Source organism: Xyrauchen texanus, chromosome 7, assembly GCF_025860055.1.
Source record: "Xyrauchen texanus isolate HMW12.3.18 chromosome 7, RBS_HiC_50CHRs, whole genome shotgun sequence".
NCBI classification, from domain to species: Eukaryota; Metazoa; Chordata; class Actinopteri; order Cypriniformes; family Catostomidae; genus Xyrauchen; species Xyrauchen texanus.
In genome coordinates this window covers 27,276,262-27,292,834 of record NC_068282.1, presented here as the reverse complement: position 1 = coordinate 27,292,834, position 16,573 = coordinate 27,276,262, and the positions used below count along the sequence as shown (strand labels likewise).

At 39.6% G+C, this 16,573-nt stretch overlaps 1 pseudogene; it reads left to right on the top strand.

Moving 5' to 3' along the window:
* The window catches only part of LOC127646099 (rootletin-like), a 75,228-nt pseudogene that overhangs the window by 56,729 nt on the left and 1,926 nt on the right, over nucleotides 1-16,573 (top strand).

The window sequence follows — 16,573 nt, the reverse complement described above, 5'->3', positions numbered from 1 at the left end:
AGGCTTGACTTAATTTTCTGGAATTTTCCAAGCAGCTGCCTAAAGCCAAAGTTAACATGAATTTAATGAATGTATGGTAAACTTCTGAACCACTGGAATTGAGATATAGTCAATTAAATGTGAAACAATCTAAACTAATTGCCAAAACTATAGTTTGCTAATATGAAATCTGTAGAGTGGTTAAAAAAATGAGTTTTAATAACTTCAACCTAAGTGTACGTAAATTTCTGACTTCAACTGCATACACAGTTTTTTTTTGCATATTTATAAAAAACATATTTGACAGTACAGTGCCACGATTGACCAATCACAATAAATTATCATATTTAAGTACACAATAAGTACTATTTTAAGTAAATTCTCAGAAATGCTATAATATATATATTATAAGTTATAATGTAATTATAAATTAATATAAATAATATATAATTATAATATAATTAGTCATACAAACAGGTGTCAAACATGTTGGTTCTAAAGAGCAATGAGCCTCTTCTCCATATGCACACTGTACACGAGTGCTTTCCATAAGACACCATTCTTTTTTTTTATGAACTGGACTTCGGTCTGAAGCTCATTGGTCACTGTCTTGGTCACATATACTGGTCCCACTGACAGCTAGCGATCATTTCATTCAAGCCAGATGTTGTTTAGGAGTATGTGAAGTGATTATCTCAGCAGAGAGTCCTGACGGTCAAGGAATTATGAAATATGTAGATGAATATTATGAAATAGGAACAACCTCATTGATTTGTTGCCACCTAATGGTGTAAATATGTCAGAAATGGTCACTGAATGAATCAGTGAATGAATATTAACAAATCTTTTTGGTAAACAGATTTAAAAGACTCAACTCCCAGGAATCAAAATCCCCATCACAGAAGCAATGATCACAGACAAGGAGAATTATATAAATAATGAAGCATCCTAGTGCTGTTATGGGAATATTAGCACTATTGGAATACCCTTTGGAAAATAAAATTCAAGGACTGGAACTATCTGTTGTATAAATTTCATTATCATGCTCATTTTCTCTCTCTTCCTCTGTGGCACACAGTTTTAGGATTGCAAGCTGAGCTGAATGGACAGCTCTCTCGTTCTGAGGAGACTCTAAGTTCCCATGAAGTTTTGGAGCACCGTCTGAATGACAAGATCAGAGAGCTGTCTATGCAGAGGTAGGAGGATCAGCAAGAGGTACAACATCCTAAGATTTACTTAATTAGTCATAGAAACAAATTTATCATCCAGAACACAAGAAACCTATAGCCCAGGAGATTAAAAAATAATGTCCGTGCCAGAGCCAAATAATCAACGTCATGTAAGTGAGGAGGCGAGCTAGTTTATGTTGGGCCATAAGGCAACATAAGGCCTGTTGGAGTCCAGTATGTACCTACCAGGGGCAGTCCTGGGGTGAGTCATTTAGCACAGACTCCTGTTGAACTTGGCATTGCCACATTTGATTGGTCAGCACACAGGAATTTAGTTACATGATTTCATGTCTGTGCTTGTATCCTGTGTGTACACCTCCACCATTAAAGGCATAGTTCACCCAGAAAATAAAATTGTGTCATAATTTACTCACCCTCATGTTGTTCCAAACCCATATGCCTTTCTTATGGTGCCAATATACATCACGCAAATGAAGAAAATCTGGCCAAAAAGAAGGTGTTTTTTAGTTATTTGCAGTGGTTTGAAACAGCCTGCCAGCGTGAACTTTAATGAAAAATTTGTATCGGCTTTTAAAAACCTCCATACTGCCATTGGTCCATGTAATCGGTGGGTGTACTTATTACATAAATGCAATTTATAAATGTTTAACGTTTATAGTTTCACACTGTGTTTGATATAATGACAAGTGATTTTCTACTACCAAATTAGCAATTTAGCATGATTACTCAAGGATGAGATGTTGGAGTGATGGCTGCTGCAAATGATGCCTGTCTAGATTTGATCAAAAAAATTACCTTTTTCAAATAGTAACGGTGCTGTTTTTTTTACATCACTAATGTCCTGACTATACTTTGTGATCAGTTGAATGCCACTTTGGTGAATTAAAGTACCAATTTCCTTCCGAAATAGCACAATCTGTACATTATTCCAAACTTTTGGCCGCCAGTGTATTTTAATGTCACATTGGGTTTACATGTAGTTTGTTCTCTGGACAGCATGCATCTCACATCTAAATGGTGTCCCCAGTTGTGTGGGTGGTGTTCAAATGTTTCCAAACAGTATACCATTGCTCAAATGTTTTGAATTGTTTTCTAGCTCTGAGCCAAGAATGAAGAATAAACTTCGCCATAAGTCTACTAGAGCCACTCTTATGGCATATGGTTCCTCATTTTAAAGCTTAAAAGTACCCAAAAGGTACTTTTACAATTACTGTTATTGTAATTATTTGTTCAGTGAAAATCCTGACGTTCATTTCGTATTCATTAGCACTATGAGTGAAGCTTGTTCACAATGGTTTGCGTTAATCCATTGTTTATCACTCAAAACAACGCAAGTTCTCACGCGAACACATACCAGTGTCAAAGAGCTTTTCTCATGAACGAGCGACTGATAATTTTTTAAGCTTTAAAGAGAAAGTCATACAGGTTTGAAACAAGACGAAAATGAGTAAATTCTAAAAGAATTTAAATTTTTGTGTGAGCTATTCCTTAGCTCAAGGTCACTATTGGGAATGACCTCTGCACAAACATTTAGTTAGATTCTACCACAGCCTCAGACCACAAATTTGGATGGTCAAACAGTCTTTCCCCAAGCATCCAGGGTGAGTGGAGTGACTTAATGGATGTGGTGAGAACTCTGTGTGAGGTTGTATGCACACAAAGATTCTCCACTTCTGTCTGATTATTTCCACTAATCCTCCTCTGATTTGCCCTGGTCAGACAATGACAAACCACCAGCAGTGGGAGGCTGCGTGAAGGGAACATTAAAAGACAGAAATTAAAAAGAGGCTTTCTCTATTATATGAAGAAGTAAAAGTTTAGTTGTAGTTCGGTTTTTTCCACAAATTAGCAGGTGCTCCGAATTTTTTTCCCCTATACTGTAGTGAAAGTTTTCCCCATGGAAACATCCCCACAACTCTAAAACTGGTCTTTTCTAACCCCTTTTACTGTCAGTCACTGTCCTGCTAACCCAACCCCCCCTATCAATGAATTAAACCAATGTGGGCTTGGCACAGGCTTATTTCTCTTACATCAAGATTTATGAGAAGAAAACATCTTGTGTGGCCCAGTAAACTTACACACACACACACACACACACACACACACACACACAACATTTCTATTTCACACAGTTGCTGTGTGTGGCAGTCTTTGGATACTGTCCTGTCTTTTTCTGTATTTTTCTTCTCTCTCTCTCTCTCTTCAATCTGGCTGCATTGTGAGAAAAAAAATAATAAATACACCGTAAAACAATTATCTGTAGCCAAGCAATTACCAGAGTGTGGGTCATATTTCTGTGTTTACATGAGCCAGGAATTTCACCCTTAGCACATTTAATGAAAGTGTTCGAAAAATTTGTACCAGCCCAACTAATCACTGGAAAGGAGGCAGAACTCCTTGGATGAGTCTGATGCTCAAATGCTTTGCGAAGCTGAATGGAACAAGGCAGTGGAATATTACTAATAGGCTGTGTTTCCATTTCATTCATCTCATGGAAAATGAAATTTAATTGTCTTCAGCAAAACAGTGCCACGTATGGAATATGATCATTAGAAGTCTTCCCCTCTCCGTGGTGTCACCTCACCATACTCGAGTCATTTAAATGGCTCAATGAGGCGTTATTTTAGATAGATACATTTAGACCATTTTACTCAGGCAATCTGATCATCACACATCACTCTTTCTATATTTACAATAAAAATGTTGTTTCATTTCATCTTTAGTTCTCTTCTTCTATCTCTCTTTTCTTCATCCGTCTCTAAATCAGGTGGAGCAGTTGAGAAGGGAGCTGACTGAGGTGGAGGAGAGCAGACACTCTGGCCATAAGAAACTGATCGAGGCTCATGGAGAGCTGAGGGAGTGTATGTAGGACAGGGACGCTCAGCGGCATGAAAGCCTGGAACTAAAAAGAGCTTTAGGGAATGCTGTGAGAGAGAAGGAGGCCATCCAGACTTCCAACCATGAACTCCAAACAGCTGTAGAAGAGGGCAGAGTCTGAAAATAACAGTTCTAGCATACTAGATTTACTTTATTGAGCTTGACAGCCCAGAGTGACAATCCACTTTCATTAAATGGCGAAAAGATTTGTGAAGATAAAAATAAAAATCCTTTAGTTTTCCACAGAAGAAATAAAGTCATATGTTGTCAAAATTCTATTCCTTCAACCCGGCTAATGTACTATATGTAAATTTAGATCATAATTTGAGTTGTGATTATAAATTAACAACCAATGCTGAGTGATTTGTTCAAGAATATTCATTTTGAAATAGATTACTTTGTTCTCTGGACAAATTGTATGTAGGATAGCCTTAATATCATCAAAGGAGTTGAAATGTTTTGTAACAGATGGCATAGCAAATACGCCCTGTAAGTGCCATTCTCAAAGGTGACGTAGCATAAATAAGCTTCATTAATAGCAATTAATATTTTGTGTCTTTCTCAGTTTAAAGCGAGCAGGAGAGGAGAAGGAACAAAGTCTGACAGTGCTAGAGGAGTATAAATCCTCCCTCCAGAAGGAGGTGAGCTGGAGAAATCTCAGAAACTACAGGAACTGCGCAGACAGGTGAGGGCCATATACTGTAAATCAAAACTTTTCCCCTGATAATCAGTGCCTTAACTTCAACTCTTAGTATCAACACAGCCTGACCCGGGTCACTTTTTTGCTTAATAATGGCACAAACTTTTTTTGTATGTGAACAGGTGAAGACACTGGAGGGTCAGTGCACACAGCAAGGGCAGGAGTTGAGTGAGATGCAGCCCAGACAGACTCAGGAAGAGCAGAGAGAAGAGGAAATGAGGAGGGAGTCCTTTACTCTAAGAAAAAGAGTATTGGAGAGCGATGCTGGCAGAGAGGCAGCCCTAAATGAGGTCCAATACACAAAGAGACTGGTGTACAGCATGCACAGACTGCACAGTAAGGGGCAGTTAAGGCAGGAAGCATGTTTGCGTCCATTTGCTTTTGAATTGTTCTTCTATGTAAATATGTGCAGGCATTTTTGACTGTTGTGATGCATCTTGCTGCTTTTTCAGCTTCTAAAAGAACTTTAACTTTTAAAATGGCATCTTAAGACACCTGCATTCTTTCCCATTCCTTGTGTTTATTTTTTCAATGCAAGAATGTGTTCTGCCATGCTAACAAATTATAATGAAAAAAGGTCATCAGGATATCTGGTGTGTTGGTGTTCTAACCAGGCTTTTGACTATTTTAACTAGAAAGACTTCTTTGGTTAACCAGAAAAAAAAAAAAAAAAAAAAGTTAACAAGCTTCACCTGTCAAGTTTTACCTTTGAACAACATCAGCTAGACCAGCACCAAACAAGTATTAACCAGCAAATTTGCCAGCCTAGACTAACATGGAAATTGCCTTCTGGTTATGCTAGTCTCTTCAGCAGGGTGTGTTAACCATAGATATACATACACAGATACTTTATTAGCAGCTGTTCAATGGACCATGATACGTTGGCATGTCAGCCATATTGGAACTGTCAGGAGCATTTTGTTAATGCATGAAAGCATACGGACTGCAACAGTTTGGAGTCTTTTCCAGCCAACTTTCACACTAATTCGATTTTCCAAAAACATTGGGCACATTTTAAATGTTATAAAATTCCAAAATTAACTGAATATTGGTAACGCGCTTTAATAAATAATGTTGAAAATCAACAGCTGGAAGCTTTATAAACATAAATGAATCTAGCTACAAAAACATCTATAATATATTTGTTTATTCAAATCATAAATTAGATTTTTAATCTAAAATACAAAATATAATATAACATCAATAGTAAGGTCATATTACTACACATAGTAAGTTGTATTTATATATATAACTCTTCAGACTTTTATGATAGTAAGTTGCTGTAAAATAAATCTTGCGTGATGCAATTTCCTGACTTTTTTGTTTGTTTGTCTTTTTGTAGCAAACTGCAAATAAAGTTCTCTACAAATAAATATTTAATAGCATAAAACTCCAGTGACTCTGTTAAACTGACCATGACTTACAATTGACAAAACAACCGATTCTATAGCAAAAAAAGTATAAAACAAGGCACACAATAACAGCGCAATTGAAGGAACCTGATTAAAACAAGGTAACATAATAGGCCATCCACACTGCTACAAGACATGTTCTACTGAGGTCCTTCTCTCTAACTGTATGTAGGATGAGGCCCAGGCACAGTTGCAGAGTCTCAGCAAACAGGTGGAAAGCCTGCAGGCCAGTTAGGAGAGAAGCAACTCACTAGCACAGATGCTGAAAATATCTATCAGAGAGCTGGAGGAGGGTAAGAGGGATCACTAGCCTGAACCTTTGGTGCACTCCGCTCAGAGATGACCTGTTTTCTGCACTGTTTTTGATTAGCATGGATGTGAATGTGTGGGTGTGTGTTTGCCAGGAAAGTGTGAGCTGGCCGAGCATATAGAGGGGACGCAAGCATCCCTCTCTTTATGGGATGAGGCAGTTCAGCATGGAGAAAGAGAGAAAAGGATTATGAGTGAAGAGTTGGCCAAATTGAGAAACATCCTACAGATAACTGAGACAGAGCCCAAAGCACAGCAGGTTAACACTAATGCATACTACATACACACATGGATGGTATATGCAGTAATCCCAACTCACTCTCATTCAAACAGTAGTTGCACTTATCATGGCAAAAAAGTTAGATAAAGTTAGATGAGTTAGATGAGCCAAAACAGGTGAAGCAAATAATGTTGATCGTCTCTTAACAAGGCCACATGTCAAGGTCTGGGTAGATTAGATAATAAGTGAACAATCAGTGCTCATACGTGTTGCCGTGTAGGTGTGCGGCATTTACCTGGGGAAGTGATGGCGTGTGATGCTCTGAGCAATGTTCTGCTGGGAAACCTTGGGTTCAGCCATTCATGTGGACGTCAATTTGACATGTGCCACCTACCTAAACATCATTGCGGACCAGGTACACCCCTTTATGGCACTGGTTTTCCCTGATGGCAGTGGCCTCTTTCAGCAGGGTAATGCACCCTGCCACACTGTACACATTGTTCGTGAATCTTTTGAGGAACATGATGACGAGTTTAAAGTGTTTCCCTGGCCTCCAAACTCCCCAGATCTCAATTCGATTGAGTATCTGTGAGATGTGCTGGACCAACAAGTCCAATCCATGGTAACTCCACCTTGCAACTTCCAGGACTTGAAGGATCTGCTGCTTATGTCTTTGTGCCAGTTACCACAGGACACCTTCAGGGTTCTTGTGGAGTCCATGCCTCGGCGGGTCGGTGCTGTTTTGGCAGCACATGGAGGACCAACAGCATATTAGGCAGCTGGTCATAATGTTTTGACTCATCAGTGTATACTGTAAATATGTGTTCATTCCCACTTCACCCCACAATCTTGTCAGGTCACGTGAAGTTTATGGACCCTTTTCACAGACTTTTATGTCGCATTTCCACCATAATTTAGCAATGTAAATCTAGCAAATAAAAAAATTTCATTTAATGTATATTTATAACATTATAATTATTATTATATCACAGAGATTAATAATAATAAAAAAAATCTTACAGTCATAATCCATCCTTCTCTATTTTTTCCACTTTTGTCATGAAACGTAACAGCAGATTTTTTATTTTGCTATGGTCTCCCCATTTAGTGCTACAGAAATTGATCACACTAGAGTTTACATTTGCATTCAAAACTCAGAAATGTCCAAGGGATGGACCCTTGGACATTTCTGAGTTTTGAATGCGAATGTAAACTCTAGTGTGATAAACTAGAACTATACTGTGATACCAGCCATATAAAAGTATACAGTGGAATTAAATGTTGTTTCAAAGGGTCTGCTGTGCAACTTATAGACATTACAATAAACACTTGTAAACATCACACTGTAAGCAATGCAATAACTCCACTGTAAACAATACACTATGTAGACAGTAAACTGTAAACAATAAAAACTTTAAACAATAAATAAATAAATATCAAAAACAGTTATTTTAGGGATATAAATAGTATACACATAGTTCTCAGAAACAAATGAAAACTGACAGGTGATCAGTGCAATATGAACCCATAGTATAGTGCAGAAGAAAAACAGAGATGCTGTTTATGCAAGTACTAATTATTGGTTAAATTTCACAGTACTAAAAATCTGATGAGTTGCTCCTAGGCCAGTATAAATATAAGTATATCACTCTATCATGCTCAGGAGAAGCTGGAGCGCTTCCATGTTTCTGAGGAATGTCTAGATGATGAGTGTCGCCGTATAAAGGAAATGCGTGAGGCTGCAGAGGCTCGAGCCACCAGGCTGGAGCTAACGAGGTGAGGGTTGGAGGGAGAGCTGCAGCGTACCCAGCTCTGAGCCACAGAGAGGGAGGTGAAGGTCAGCTCATTGCAGGAATGCCTTACCAACCTCCACAGAGAGCTGGGAGACAGTGAAGTGCGTGCTACCCTTTTGAAGGTGTGTGAAGGTTTGTGGTTCTCTAGAGGAATGGTGTGCTGTCTAGGATAAAGATGTAGGCTGGTAACCAAAATGTTTTAGGTTTGAACTCTTCAAGGTGTGAGCCATGTCTTGCTCAAGGCAAGGGCACAACCCTGTAATAGCTAACAGGACATCAGTCATCTTTCTATCATCTTTGTACAACAAACTCTAATGCATCTCTCTTGTCCCAATTTAGGTGAAGGGTGAGAGGTTGGCAACTGTCCTGTCACACTCAGAATTGCAAGAGACCCAATTGAGGGGGAAACTGCAGGCTATGGCTACATCCCTGTCTGACAGCAATACTGCTGCAGGAGCAATGCGGGATCAGGTCGCACAACTGCAGTGAGCTTTCAACGCCAGTGAGCGTGACTGGAAAATGATGCAGGTCAGCATGGGTTTGTGTCCCTAGATGCAGGATGGGTTGCAAGTGCATAGATAATGTGCACTAAAATATAAAGTAATCAGAAATGTATAGGTGTATGATAACTACCATTCATAACATACTGTACTTATTAGGGCCGTCAGTCAATTTAAATATTTAAACATAATTTTTCCTAGTTATGAGTTAACATGTTTATATTGGGCCTATTTGAAAATTATTAGGTTCAGTATATTAAATCTATCATAATAGAGATTTATGAAACAGCATCCCTTGTCTTACTCACTCATTGCTGTTTTCCTAAACTGCATATAAATACACAGGGAAATGCAAACAGAGAACTCAAACCTTCAGTAATTAAATGATATATCAACTTTACCCAAACTTTATGGATGTAGTTATGTGTACAGAGGCTGCTGGCCTGTGCAAAATCCTCTGCTGATGTTTGCATTTCTATGAATGTCAATGCTTTGTTCATGGGGTATATTTTACTTGAGCATCAATGATGATTAAATTCCACAATACAAAGTGCAAATGACTTCAGTTCTGAAAGTTTGTACAAATCACATATAACAAACAGTTATAATGGCAAACTGAATAAATGCATAAATAGTGTTAAAATTACACGTTAAAAATAATTCATTAATCGTATTAATTTCAACAGCTCTAATACTTACATGATAATATAAGTTATCTGACCTTACTAGCAGCAATATATACACTCACCTCGCACTTTATTAGGAATATTATAGTATATACTATATTATAGATACTAATATGGGTCTATAAAATCAGCCTCAATTCTTCATGGCATGGATTCCACAAGATGTTGGAAACATCCTTTAAGATTCTGGTCCATGTTGACATGATCCCAAAGGTGTTTTACTGGATTCAGATCCAGTTGCTGGGAAGGCCATTGAAGAACAGTGCACTCATTGTCATGTTGAAACCAGTTTGAGATGACATTTACTTTGTGACATGGTGCATTATAATGCTGTAAGTAGCCATTTGAATTTGGGCACATTGTGGCCATGAAGGGATGCACATGGTCAGCAACACAACTGAAATAGGCTGTGGCATTCAAGCAATGATTGATTGGTATTAACTTGTCCAAAGTGTGCCAAGGATACATTTCCCACACCATTACACCACCAGGCTGGGCTACTGACACAAGGCAGGTTGGGTCCATGGATTCATGCTGTTGGTGCCAAATTCTGACCTTACCATCTGTGTGCTTAAGCAGAAATTGAGATTCATCAAGTGATTCATTGGAGAGCCTGTGCCCACTGCAGCTTTAGACTTCTGTTCTTGGCTAACCGAAGTGGAACCTGACATTTGTCTTTGCTGTTGTAGCCCATCCGCCTCAAGGTTCGATGTGTTATGCATTCTGAGATGCTTTTCTGCTCACTACAATTGTACAGAGTGGTTATCTGAGTTACCGTATAGCCTTACTTTCACCTCTTTCATCAATAAGGTGTTGCCTTCACCTCACATTTTTCCCCATTCTGATGGTTGATGTGAACATTATCTGAAGCTCCGGACCCATATTTGCTTGATTTTATGCATTGCTCTGCTGCCACATGACTGCCTGTAGATAATCGCATGAATAAGTAAGTTTACAGGTGTTCCTAATAAAGTGCTAAGTGAGTGTAAGCTAGCTCTACAATAATCTCACATACAATACACATTAGCATCAATAGTCCGATAACAGCAACATAGACAAGCTCAAAAACCTCAACTTTGATATGAAACTTTGCTCTGCAACAAAATAAAGCAGCACGCTGAATTCTCAATCAAGACTTCGAGCTAATAATATTGCTTAATCTTGAACTCACAAACAACCTTATTAAATTCATTATGGTTTAACAACATACGTACATACAGTAATTCGAACTACACCCATTTTGATCTCTCTTCATCTTAGTTCATCCTACTACCATGGCCATAATATGCACTGATTTATATTGTGGTTATATAACCTTTCTAGATTTGGTATTTACCTTTGCCACCGCCTGTTCCCTGTAGGTGCTGGATGACGGTGCAATAAAAAGCTGAACCAAGCTCATTAATTTTCTACATCTCCTCTGGAGGGCTTTTAAGGCTTAGTGTGCGTCTGTGTTTTAAAGATGCTGTACAAACAAAAACACTACGCCCTCAGTGTAAATCTTTTTCAGTTTGCTTGAAACCTACCAGCTCTTGCCAATAAAAAGAGGAGAAAAATAAAGAGAGAGAGAGGGAAAGAAGACAGAAAAACAGAGCATTGGTGGCAGCAAGGAAAAGTACAGCCTCCTCGTTAAACTGTGTATTGGGGTGTTTGAGTATGCATGTGTGAACTGATGCCTGTTCATACTTCGTCTCTGTGTGTGCACAGGAAAGGTTGGATAAGACACAGGAGGTTCTGACAGACTGTAAGAAGCAAAATCATGGCCTAAGTGAGAGATTACAAAGCCTGCAGAGAAGCCAGGAAGATTAGGAGCTCAGGGTCTCTGAACTGGGCAAACACACACATGGCCTGCAGGAGGTTATGTTCACATGCATACTACTGTTAACACAATGTTTTTAAATGCATAGTTAATCCAATAATGAAAATGTTGTTATCGTTTACTGACGTTCTTTCTTTTGGTGAATGGATGTGGGCCATGGGCTATAAAGGCATGATAAAAGTAGCCTGTATGACTCAAGCACAATATTCAAAGACTAAAAGTCATATCTCTTTCAAAAGACACAGAAGACTTCCTCAGTGAACTATTCCTTTTAATATCATTTGGTCCTTGCAGGTACACATCCAAAAAATACTGGAAAACGTATTGGTGTCACGTTAATGTGACATGCACCATTTTTAACATGCAACATTCTAGTCCAGAAAACCATGATGATCTATAACCAGTTCTTGTCTTAACGACAGCCATATTAGATGCTATCTATTTTATGTTTATTGTAATTTACTAGGCTGTGAGACAGAGGCAACAGGCAGAGCTGGAGGAGCAAGATAGTTGTACACTCCTGCAGAATGAGAAGGGCCAGCTTCAGGAGCAGTTAGCTGCCCTGCAAGCCACTGTCCATCGAGTGGAGGGACAGAAAGCTGAGCTGGAGAGGATGTTGCTTTGTCTGGGCAAAGACAAGTCCTCTCTAAAACATACCCTGGATAAGGTACACATCATGTTAATCTGAACGTAGCCAAGACATAATGACTTTCAATTAGAAATTGCTTAGTAGCTGTGTCATTAGCTGTGATGTTTATTCTATGCAGACTAAACACAGTTACATAGTTAGTATTATTGGTTGTGGTAAGTTGCATGAGAAATTGTTTGCAGTAACTCCCACATGGCAGATTTTATTCAGTATGAATAAGTAATTTTCTTAATCAGTATTTTTGTTGTCCAGTAAAAAAAAATTAAATGTAAACATCCTTAAAACAATAGAGAGTACATTTACTTTAGAAGCAAATTTACATAAAATATTATGTTTTTTTTTTTTTTTTTTGCCAGTGGGTTAAGAAACCTTTTCCATTTAAATTAAGTTTATTATTTTTTTTAACCCATTGGATAATAGTTGTTTTTTCTTTCTTCTTGTTTTAAGCATAACCCTCACTCAGTTTAGTAGGAGATATCTCATGTAAATATATAATATAATATCTTGTAATATTACTAATATAATAGTAATATTATAGTATAGTAATAGTAGTAACTATATAATATTACTAAGATAATAGTAATAACTTGTTTTAAGGATGTTTAGATATTTTTACTTAAAAACAAAGCAAAATTCTTAGTAAGAATTCTTTTTTTTTTCAGTGAGTGATAGGCATGACTTTTATATTTTCAATTTGTGTGTTTGTATGTGTGCGTGTTTGCTGATCACTATCTTTGCATGGTTTTTTGTCTCATTGACTGAAGAGTACAATCATCCTGAGAGGTGTAGCTTGAGTTGCTAATTCTGTACATTAATATACAGCATGTAATAATATTAAAGATGTGATATTTTTTGTTGTGTTCAGGTGGAACGGAATTGCCAGAGGAAGGAGGAGGAAGCATTGCATGTTGGGCTAGAAAGAAAAAAGCATGAACAAAAAATCTCAAATTTAGAGCAAGAGTTCAGCGAAACACAGGCAGAAATTAATGCACTAATGAAAAAATGAAATGAAAAAACTGTTTAAAAGATCCCTTATGATGTTCGGGCTCCAATAATGAATTCCTATTGCTAATGATGAAGTTTTACTGAGAAAGGAAACAATTTAAAACATTTTCATCAGTTTCTATTTATAGATTATTGCCTAATTCATTCTTTAGAGCAAACAGCCAAAGCTCATGTTTGCGTTTGTTTTAGGGGAGCTGTTGCATATTTGAAATTATAGTTAAAATCTTATGCTTATGAATACAAATAGATCAGCATCTAGTCAACTGAATTTGTGTTCCAATGCTGAATTGAAAGATTCCACTACCCTTTTTAAGCTAATTTTTCTGTGTATTGGATTCAACATGCCATTGACCCTCACTCAAGGTTATGTATTTTCTCTTCAGTCCCAGATCTCTATCCTGGAGCAGACTTACTCCCAGAGGCTCATAGAAGTGACGGCTCGTCACAGGCAAGTGCTTGACCTGGAGATAGAGGGGATGAGGGACATCCAGCAGCAGGCAGAGAAAGTGCTTTCCACCGCCAGAGGGTTCACTGCTTGGAGGAACAGGTTTGAGAAAGCTTTATAAATGTGACCACATCTATAACAGATGGTACAGATGGTTTTCCCGCCGCAGTTGCCATCCACATGGTGTTCTAAATTGCTAGATGGCACTATAACTTAATGCGTCACAGCTCACTTTTGCGAGAAGTAGATTGCTACTGTATTATATTCATAATGCACTAATAAACACCTGCACTAATAAATACCTTAATAAACAAACTTTGCTTGTTGGTTGCTTTTAAAGAATGTGTCTGATAAGGAGTCGGTTGTGGATGAAGCCCTGGTTCACGCAGTGTGAAAGACAAGGAGCTTATGCACAGTAAATGCGATTAATTATATTTAAAGCCTCTGTTACAGAGTGAAAATGTGTACAACAATGCCTGGCCCCAAAAAAAAGTTGCATAATCTAATATTTCATTAGACCGCCTTTAGCTCAGATTACGGTGCGCATTCGTCATGGCATTGTTTCGACAACCTTATGCAATGTCACAACATGTATTTCCATCCAGAGTTGCATTAATTTTTAATTGTACTGACGATGGGAGATTCGAACCACTCCATAAAGTCTTCTCCAGCACATCACAAAGACTTTCAATGGGGGTAAGGCCAGGACCCTGAACCACTCTTTCACAATTTGAGCCCGATGAATCTTGGCTTTGTTGTCCTGGAAATTTCCTGTGCCATCAGAGAAGGAAAAATCAATTGATGGGATACCTGGTCATTCAGTACATTCAGGTAGTCAGCTGACTTCATTTTATTGCTGCATAACGTTGATGAGCCTAGACCTGACCAATTGAAGCATCCCCATAACACTGCCTCCAGAATCTTGTATAGTGGACACTATGCCTGATGGGTACATTGCTTCATGCACTTCCCTTCCCTTTGGAATAGGGTATATCTGAACTCATCAGACCACATGACCTTTTTCCATTGCTCCACAGTCCAATATTTATGCTCCCTTGCAAATTTAAATAGTTTTTTTCTGATTTGCCTCACTAACAAGTGGCTTTCTTGTGGCCACACAGATGTTTAGTCCCAATCCTGCAAATTCTCGTCACATTGTACTTGAGGAAATGCTCTTACTTTCACTATTAAACATAGCCGTGAGTTTTACTGTTCTACGTTTTTTTGCGACAGGTTTTCATAATGTGCTGGACAGTTCTTAACCCAATTTCAGTGATTTGCTTAGTTGTTTTCTTTGCTTGATGCAGGCCAATAATTTGTTCCTTCTGAAACCCAATAACATCTTTTCCACAAGCATGTGATACGTCTTCTTAAGTATCTGCTTATTTAAATCAAAACGGCTACTTTTTTTTGGGCCAGGCAGTGTATGCAAATAGCACTATTTGCCTTCACGATTTGACCATTTGCACTCTAAATCAGAGGGAACCAGACAACATTTTAGAAAACCACCTGTATTTAGTCAAAAAACTGGTGTGAAGTGTAGTATTTGATTTTGTTGGAGTTTTCTGTGTTCTAGTCTGCTTTTTTTCAATCCCACTCTTTCATCCCTATTTCAAGCCATCAAAGACATTTGACTTTATTTTAATAAACACTAGCAAAGTATTATAAACATGGAAACACTCCAATGAGAGTGTGTTGAAAGTGAAACTGAAAGTAAAGGTTGTTCTTGCGGTGACTGGAGGGGTCCAGTGAAGACCAGGCCGTGCAGGGAAGGCTTTGATTCAGGTAAGGGGCTGGGAGAGCAGCGGTCGCTTTCTCCAGTGCTGTTATGAGTGCAGATGAAGGCAGGCGAGGAGGTTGGATCTACGTGCGGGTTTTATTTGAAATAAACAGACATGCACAAATGAAACAACCACGATGGGTAAAATGAAACTAAAAACATGAAAACATCTAGGGAACACGAACTGGTTGAACATGGCTGGAAAGAACACGGGAAGACAGGTAACCGAGCAAACATCTGAACATGGGACATCAAAAGAGTGGGAACATGAACATTCAACGAACGACCAGGAGTGGAGAACAAACAGGGTTTAAATACACAGACACATGATGATACAAACGAGAATCAGGTGCGCACAATGACAGAATGGAACATGGTGACGGTGACACAGAAAACATGGGGCAGACAACCAGGGATCGTAACATAACCCCCCTTCAAAGGATCGGATTCCAGACAATCCTAAATAAAACAAAACATACACAAAAAAACAAAATCGTCCAAGGAATGAGGGGGGGACTGGCAGACCACGGAGAGCACACAGGGAAACCAGACAGTCCCAGGGGGCACAAGGGGCAGACAGGCAGACCAAGGGGGCACAGAGGGCAGACGGGCAGTCCAAGGGGGCACAAGGGGCAGACAGGCAGACCAAGGGGGCACAGAGGGCAGACGGGAAGTCCAAGGGGGCACAAGGGGCAGACAGACAGTCCAAGGGGGTACAGAGGGTAGGCAGGCAGTCCAAGGGCCAGGGACAGGTTCAGGAGGCCTGGGAGCTGGCCACAGGGCAAGGACAGGTTCAGGAGGCGCCGTAGGAGGCTCTAGAGGTGGAGACCTGGAAGGCTCTGGAGGCGGAGCCAAGGGAGGTGGCGCAGTAGGAGGCTCTAGAGGCGGAGGCCTGGAAGGTTCTGGAGGCGGAGCCGAGGGAGGTGGCACTGTAGGAGGCTCTAGAGGCGGAGACCTGGAAGGCTCTGGAGGTGGAGCCGAGGGAGGCTCGGGTAGCTCGAGAGGCTACGTGAGCCCTGGGAGGAGCCCTGGGAGGCCCGGGTGGCTTGACAGGTGGAGCCCTGGGAGGCTCGAGAGACGGAGCTCTGGGAAGCTCGGGAGGCGGAGCCCTGGAAGGAGACCTGGGAGGCGGAGCCCTGGAAGGAGACCTGGGAGGCTCTGGAGGCGGAGCCGATGGAGGCGGAGCCGATGGAGGTGGAGCCCAGGGAG